This window comes from Macrobrachium nipponense, chromosome 41 (assembly GCF_015104395.2).
Source record: "Macrobrachium nipponense isolate FS-2020 chromosome 41, ASM1510439v2, whole genome shotgun sequence".
Classification (NCBI taxonomy): domain Eukaryota; kingdom Metazoa; phylum Arthropoda; class Malacostraca; order Decapoda; family Palaemonidae; genus Macrobrachium; species Macrobrachium nipponense.
The window spans coordinates 3,409,282-3,417,828 of record NC_061102.1 but is presented as its reverse complement, the minus strand read 5'-3'; the positions used below and the strand labels follow the sequence as shown (position 1 = coordinate 3,417,828).

The 8,547-nt window shown below is 46.7% G+C and overlaps 1 long non-coding RNA gene across 3 annotated transcripts in view; it reads right to left on the bottom strand.

The window, feature by feature from the left end:
* Positions 1–8,546, bottom strand: part of LOC135212438 (uncharacterized) — an 82,660-nt gene extending 74,114 nt beyond the window's left edge. For 2 of the 3 annotated variants that reach the window (XR_010313903.1, XR_010313904.1), the window contains exon 1: positions 5,520–5,741. This is a non-coding gene — a long non-coding RNA (uncharacterized LOC135212438). Of the gene's footprint in view, positions 1–5,519; positions 5,742–8,435 lie in introns of those variants that run through there. The other variant, XR_010313902.1, reaches the window with a different exon arrangement.
* Between the last annotated feature and the right edge of the window lies 1 nt (position 8,547).

Sequence of the window (8,547 nt, the reverse complement as noted above, 5' to 3'; positions counted from 1 at the left end):
CCTGGGAGGTTACAGGGCAGTCCCAAGTTGCAGTTCAATTAAGAGGATACTATTCATCTCGGTCACAACCCGTAGAGCTAACTACGGTATGTGCCTACACCTCGGACAATTCAACTGATAACAGAAGCATGTCGCGAGGGCAATATACGTAGTATATTTGTAGGTTCCTGTACATAGACCTCCATCCTAAATTCTCTTCCATTCGAGGAACAAGGATAAGGACTGGAAGTCGACACCCTTCATTCTCTAATGAAGAGCGCGAAGGTGAAGTTTTCCCGAAGGAAGACTTCTACAGTGATAACAGGATACCGAAGACGATAGTTCAAGCCGAACTGGATGTCCCCACTCGTTCTTCTCTATCCCGGGGTTGGCTGCCTGCTGAGGCGACGGACCGTCAGGTCCATCCAGACTGAGCCCCTCCCGAGATATTCTTCCTTCAGCAACAGTACTTCCCTTGAACGCTAGAAACTCCAGGAATTCGAGCATTCGGCGAGATTCCCGATTATCGTCGTAACAATTATCTGGGATTCTCGTCTCGCCTACTCTGGACCATGGTTTCGCCCAAGTGTTTGCAGATCGTAGAAGACCAGAACACTTGGAGAGTGCTAGAAATTCCGAAGAATTCTAAGCGCTCAGCGAAACCTCCCCCAAATTCGTCAGACAATCATCGGGTGGCGGTCCTCCCGATTCCCATAGAAATCGAGTATAGGGTAAGATCCTTCCTCAACGACGGGGACTTACGTCCGGTAGGCCCCGAAGGTCCCTCCAGGAGCGCAGTCCCCGACGTGGAATCCTACGGAGAACGCTCTGCAGGATCCCTCCCCTTCCCGTCGCAGCCATAGGGAGAGAGGGAATGGGAGAGGAAGATTGGACACTTGCTCGCCTTCCCAGCGGAACTAGCAGTCGGAGAAGCGAGTACGGGCAGCCATCACTGTGCGGTGCTGGCCGCTCAGAGTCTAGGAAAACATTTTCCCGAGGAGGGTTATGAACTCATACTGTAGGCTAAACGTCTGCCGCCACCGTGACCGTCGTCTGGGTGGGGCTGAGCGAGCACCTGACAGGAGAGAGCCGATACAGTCCTCTGACGCTTCCCAGTCCTTGTTGAGGTCGAAACCTCTCAAGAGGACTGAAGGGGGAGCCCACCCTAGTCTTTGTGCATGGTCCAGTGGGACCGTCACGTGATGGTCACTCTGAGACTCTGGGAAGTGTCATCGTCCTTGCCAGGCCCCCACGATCTCCTCCAACCACTGAGCGAGGATCTGTTGGTCCCAAGACCGAACCAGGCTCGTGGCCAGACCGTAAGAAGTGCATTCATCACGGTCACTCCTGTTCGCCTCGTTCCTCCTGGTGTAGCCTGAGGAGGTTGAAGGGACAGGTGAGGGAGACCTGACGCTCCCACCCTGCCTACTAGCAGAACCAGTAGGCTGGGAGGACTGCAGGCGATCACCAACCCACGGTGACAATTGAGCTGCAAGTCTGGACCAGCGCTCTTCTTGCGGAGAAGCACTGGACCAAGGAAAGGAGCATCGGTCTCTTGCAGGGGAGCTGCTACGAGCGCTCCACCCTTGCCTACCAGCAGAACCGGTAGGCTGGGAGGACTGTAGGCGATTACCAACCCACGGTGATGATCGAGCTGCCGGTCTGGACCAGCGGTCTTCTTGTGGAGAAGCGCTGGACCAATCAGAAGAGCTGCTACGTGTGCTCCTGCCCTGCCTACCAGCAGAAACGACAGGCTGGGAGGACTGCAGGCGATCACCAACCATGGTGGCGGTCGAGCTGCAGTTCTGGACCACCGGTCTCCTTCCGGAGAAGCGCTGGACCGAAGACGGTAGCGTCAGTCTCGTGCGTCAGGGGAGCTGTTACCAGTCGTGCGAGCCGTCCGGTCCCGGTGGGAGCAACAGTAGGGTGACTGGTAGTGTCCACTAACACGGTGAGAGCGAGCACCGTCCTCTCAACGCGCCCAGGTAAGACTGGACCAGGTCCAGGCAAGGTTGAACCAGGTCCAGGCGAGGCTGGACCAATGCTGGACCCGGTGGCCAGGGGGGGAAGCCTCTTCCTAGCCTCGCTACTTGAACAGTCTGGTGGGAACGTCACGTCAACCTTGGGAACCGGCAGATCGCCGCTAGAGCGATTGCTGGCCTGGTGTGAGTCGCCTGAGTGACTGCCACCAGTCTTCCGCTCTGTGCCTGGTTCCTGGCGGCAAGCAGGCTCAGCTGCCTGGACCCTGGCTGCACGGTCACCCGTACACTCGGTACCTCTCGCGAATGAGGGGCCAAGATGGTTCCTGGCGCCGAGGCAGAACCTCTGGCGCCAGGAGAGGAGATACCGGTGTTAGCCAGTACCCCTTTGGTCCCTGTCTTCTTCCTTGCGGAAGGAGAGACGGGCCCCGTTCCCGGAGGACCAGCGGAAGCCCCAATTGTCCCACGACCCTTAGAGGTCTCCGAGCGAGATTTCTTAGGGGGGGAGGAGGCTACCTTCTTCTGCTGGGGGCCTCGGAAGTCGAAGGGGAAGAGGCAATAGAAGATGACGGCAACACCTTCCTCTTCTTCCTGGACTTCCTCTTCACCAGTTCCCTCAGGACAACCGACAGGTCCTCCATCCAAGACGGAGTTGGGGCAGTTACGGTAGCAACACGGCCCAACTGCACCTGTCCGGAGGGACCTGCGGGAGCAGCAGTGGAGAGAACGCTTCCTTGAGGAGGGTTACGAAACTCTTACCTGGCAGGTGAAGCATCTGCCATCACTCTCTGAAAGAAAGAAATTAATTAAAAGAGGGCTGGATGGCCCGCCTCCACCGGTCTCTGCGTGCATGTACCCACGGGAACGTCACATCAACCCTGGGTACCGGACGATCACTGAGAAAGCAATCGCTGGTCTGGCGAGAGTCACCCGAGCGACCTACCATCTTCTGCTCCGTGCTTGGGTCCTGACACGGTGAGCGTACTCAGCGGTCTGGATCCTGGCTGCACGGTCACCCGTACCGTACACTCGGTAACGCTTGCAAGCAGGCTGCTGAGATGGTTCCCGGTCCGGAGGTAAAACCTCTGGGACCGGGAGGGGAGATACCAGCGGTGCCGGTACCTCCATGGTCCCTGTCTGCTTCCTCCCCGAGGAAGGAGAGACGGGCCCCGTTCCCAGAGGACCAGCAGAAGACCCACCTGTCTCACGAGAGCGAACCAGACCCTTAGAAGTCCTGGGACAAGACTTCTTGGGGGGGGAGAGACCACCTTCTTTTTAACGGCAAAGCCTAAAAGTCAAAGGGGAGGAGGCATGAAAATATGATGATCTCGAAGAGGAGGATAACGACACTTTATGAGCTCTCTTTCTCTTCAGATCCTCCGAATTCTGCCAGACTTCTACCATCAGGAGTAGAAAAACCTCACAGGGCAGCACGACAGCTTCCTCTAGTGACATAACTCCCGGATAGTAGTGGTAATGAATATGATTATCAGCAGGGGATCAGTACACACACTCGAGGATCGGTATGCAACATGCTACGAGTCATAGGTACAATACCAAGGTTAGGATAACCAATACAAAGAGCATCCAACCAATACTGCTGAAAACACAATCACCACTAGTCTGTAAAATAAGGAAAAAAAAAATTTAAGTAATGAGGATACTCCTCACGCATCCAAGGGCACCGCCCTCCAAAGTGAGAGGAGATCCCCCAACATCAACACCGCATGCCCATCCTTCTACCTTCTTCTGATAGTAAGTGAAAGGGAAAGAATGTAAATAATATGTTGGTATAACTTTGCCGCCAACCCTTAACACAAGTAGAGGGGCGGTTATAAAGGCTATCACAAGGACAAACCTTTGTTTAGTGTTAATATAAAACACCGTATATACATATTTATTTAAAAAACAAAAATAAACCAAAAGGATCCCACCGGGAAACATGATCAACGACCAGTCAGCCGGAGCTCACAAACACACGTCTTCATCGGAAGACGGCCGAAAGCAAAGTGGAGTGTTTACATCCGGGCAGGCTGCCTAACCACCTTGTTCAAGATTCAACGGCCGTAATTCCAGCTACGCCGTAAGTACATTTCTATTGTTAAAGGACCGAGGGTTTGTATTACGTATTGGAACAACTTATTTTTTCTTTATCAAGTAATTTTATTTCTTTTCAAATAAGTGAAAATATGTTAACTGGTAAACAAAAGCGGCATTTTCCATTTAGCGTGTCTAGTGAACGCAGGGTGGGTAAATGTAATCTTTTCCGCGACTGTACTTGGCAACATTATGTTGAGTCCGAGATACTGGATAATACAAAATACTTTGAAAAATAAAACAGCAACAGCCTGGCTGGCCCTGCTATCCACTGAGTCAAAAGTTCATACCTATCCCAAATGGTGTCTCACTAAAGTGCCTGCCCGAGCAACCCCAGGCTACTCACATTCTGACTCGGCCAAACAGCCCAAGCCTGTTGCCATGCATAGGGGTAAGATCATGCATGCAAAAGCATGCTCTTCCATATGTGCTTCCATAGAAACACAAGTATGGGAAGAGTTGAGGCCAGTACTCTTCTTCTGAGGAGTCCATGCAAGTTATTGCGAGCAACTGTAGTCAAACACCTGAGATCAGGCATGAGTGAACCAATGCTATGCTGATTGGTCACAAGCAAAGGCCTACCATCCAGAGAAGCAGGGGAACCCTTCCACCATGGCTCTCTATGCCTCCTACCATAATGCTTGCACTGAGAAGACGACCACATCTCCCATTCTGCACATGGTAATTCACATGTAAATTTTCTCCCTCTGCTCAATGAGCATGCACTAAATGGAATATGGTACAAGACCAATAACAGCTCAACCCAAACAGCGCACTTAGTCTGTTAAATTACCATGAAAGAATAAACTAGGCTACAAAACACAATGCTAACAAAGAACCCAAAGGTAGATCTAGGGTACTATTCCGCGGCGGCCTAGACTATGGCAGTTGCGGTTTTTCTATGCAGCTTTACCTCCTGAACAAGAATTTTAAGTAATATTTAATATTCGGACAACTGTAATTAACCCCCAGGGGCCAGTACTAAACACGCCCCAATCCCTAGTGGTTGTCGTATCCGTGGTTACGTTCCTTGCAGTCCATGAGGAACTATAGTAGTAGTAGGACTTCATCATTCTTCATTTCACGTTTTTGGTAGCGATATACCTATTCCTCTCAGAATACAGACAAGGCTTCAAATGGCTACTACTACTAGGTAGCCTAAGGTGTGGACCTCACCAATTTTGTCTAGCTAGGTAATTGGTCAAAAAGGTTTAAAACTGGCTATGGCTACCCCATCATGCCAGACCTCTTTGTCTAACAATTGGTAAAGGAGAACCACAGCAGGAAACTATTGGGTAAAACATGCATCCAGATAGCCTAGCCTATATGTCTGTGGTAGATCTAAGCCCTTATACCACGGCAAACTAGACTGTGGCAGTTGAAGTTTTTCTATAGAATTTTACCTCCTGAACAAGAATTTAACGTAATATTTGTTCGGCTGGCTGTAATTAACCTGTAACTTACCTTTGACCTCTATCCTATGGTAAGGGGGGCCGATGGGAATGCGGGGTTATGGGTGGGTAAAACACTTTGGGGAAGGTTTTGCCGTGTTATTTCCTCTTGGGTATTTAGTATGACATTTGAAACATGATGATGGAGCGGTTACATAACCAAAATCCACCTATTACTACTGCTAGTATTACGAGGCCGAATCCTTCTGCGCATGCGCCCTGTTATAGAAGACTAAGGAGACAGGGTTGCCAAGTTGGCAACTTTGGTGCCAAAATCAATGAAAAGGGTTTTTTTTGGGTATGGCAAACTTTCTGAGGTGGCGTTGGCAACAGAATTTTGTGGTTTGGCAACTACTACCGAAATTTGGCAAACTTGTTGGCAACTTTCGGTTATCACAATATATTGTTGCTTTTCTGAACGATTGTTGCAAAATTTCTACTGCAAAGTCCACAATTATGCTTTACCACTTCCACCATCACAGCCAGAATAGTTTGAAATTAATTTCTTTGCCAATACAAAGGTCAAAACCTCCACTCTGACCTGAGTAATCAAGAAATAAGAACGATGTTTTTTTGCCGCCACGGCCACTTTGTTGTGTTGTGTTGGAGAGTTGCTGTGATATTTTGCTTGATGTTCATAGAGTTTAATAAGTGATAATTAGTACGATTTATTGTTGTGTCTGTGTGTATAGTATCTTTCCTTTCTCGATAACACGATCATAAAAATTGACGTAGACCTATAAGGGAGTATGCCTTTTTGTCGGTTTACGCATCTTATGACGTTTGAATTATAGGCCTATCTTAATTATTCAAACTGGTTTTATTTTTTGGTTCTTGTGTTTCTTGTTTTTCTTGTTGCTGCTGTTATAGTGCTTGTAGTGTCTTCCAAAATTTTTCATATGTTATCCTAACATTGCAGAATAAACATAGGCCTATTCATAAAATATTGGCGCAAAGAATTATCCGCCTACTCTTAACTGAAATTTAGTAATGCTTTAATCAAAAGTAATCGAGATCTTTATGAATATTGTCTGCGCTAGAATATTCTTCCTAACAACAAAGAGAGAGAGAGAGAGAGGAGAGAGAGGAGAGAGAGAGAGAGAGAGAGAGAGAGAGAGAGAGAGAGAGAGAGAGAGAGAGAGAGAGAGAGAGAGAGAGACTGACTCAATAAGAATGCCCAAAACCAAATGAATCATGGGCGCTACTCGCAGTCGCAGACTGGTGGATCATCTCATACATAACTTTCAGCTGTCATACATTTTTCTATTTCCTAATCTTATGATGCCTTCCTACCATAGCCTTCATTCTCATAGAAACACTACAGCAGCCTTATATTTACTCGTCACAGCAATATAATTTATCCTTTAGTAAATATATTTTCAGTATAGTTCATTGAAAGCAGTTTGATAGTTGGTGTAAGGCTGAGACAGTCCTAAGATTGGCCATCCACGCATATGTGTGTATGTAATCTTGCTTATAAGTGTACATTCCACTTTATGCTTATACATTATATATCGTGGAGTTGGAAAGTTTTCAACTTTGAAACTACTATATTAATAACAAGATAGACTACCCTATTTTCCAACAGATACGGTTAGAAAACCATTTGCAATAAGAAATTGACGTTGAGGCCCATGCCCTCTCATGTCTCAAAATATAAGAATTTTATGTATAGGTCTATGCCTTGACATTGTCTCAAAATATAAGAATTTATGTGTAGGTCTATGCCTTGACATTGCCTCAAAATATTAGAATTTGATGTGTAGGCCTATTCCACGTCATTGCCTCAAAAAATATATGAATTTGGCGTGTAGGATTATGGACCCTATCATTGGCCTCAAAATATGTGAATTTCAACGTGTAGGTTTATGCCCTGTCAGTTTTTCTCAAAAGATAAGAATTTGACGTGTAGGCCTATGCCCTGTCATTGCCTCAAATATAAGAATTTGACGTGTAGGCCTAAGCCATGTCATTGACACAAAAGGTATTTCAACAAAATCCATAGACTCCCACATCTTTACTGTTTATTTATCTCATCCCTCACTGGTAGCTAATAGATAGATAGGTAAACTTAATGTGATAACACATTTGAATTTTTGGCAGGAATAATGGAAAATCAGCTGTTGTTACTTATTGGGGCTTGGGGCGTGAGGGGGGCAGTTTGATTCTTGAGGGGGGGGGGACAGTTGCCCCCCCCCCCACTAAATTGGACGCCCTTACTGAGATAATAAATGCAAATCGAAAACTACTATTTGTATCAGTACAAAGTTTCAACACAACGATTTATGATACCTTGTGAAATTCAAGTTCCTCTCATTTTATGGCAAATGCACAGGTAACTAGAGAAAAATGCATTAAGGGAGGATGTTTTGGCTAAATTAATCAAGGGTTTATTAGTGGAAAAGGGAGGTTGGCAACTTTTGGCAACTTTTCTAGCAATCAATTGGCAACTTTTGAGCCTTGAAAATCTGGCAACCCTGTAAGGAGAGCTTTTGTTTCAGTCACTGACTCCTTACTTATGTTACACCTCTAAGCTTGCCTTCTTTTAAGGGGGGTCTTAGGCCTAGGGTAACCTTGGTTTGAACGTATTCGTATCCCCATCCTAGCTATCTGCAGATCAGCTTACAGAACAAAAGGTTTTAATGTTTATAAACTTAAATATAAACAAATTTGCTTCATGTGGGCCTGCTTTGTTGAGGCAAATTAGTACCATAATATTGTATACATACGATACTATACCTACACTAGCATTTGATCTCTATAGGCCTAGTTCCATGAGTTGCATACAGGTTGCCAATTGACTTAGGTACCAGAGTTCAAGTACCATCCGCTGAGAATTTTGTTACTGTTGCAAGGTAAAATAATATTCCTGGGTGATATATCAACTCAATCAATTAACAAAATCACAATAACATAACTAAAAGCGTACCTCTCTCGGTTTAGTAAAAACTAAAGGCAATCTACATGATGGAGCACTTCCAAAGGATTCTGTAATGAAACGACAGTAACAGTATTTTTTCCATCTGTCCACCCGCCTGTGG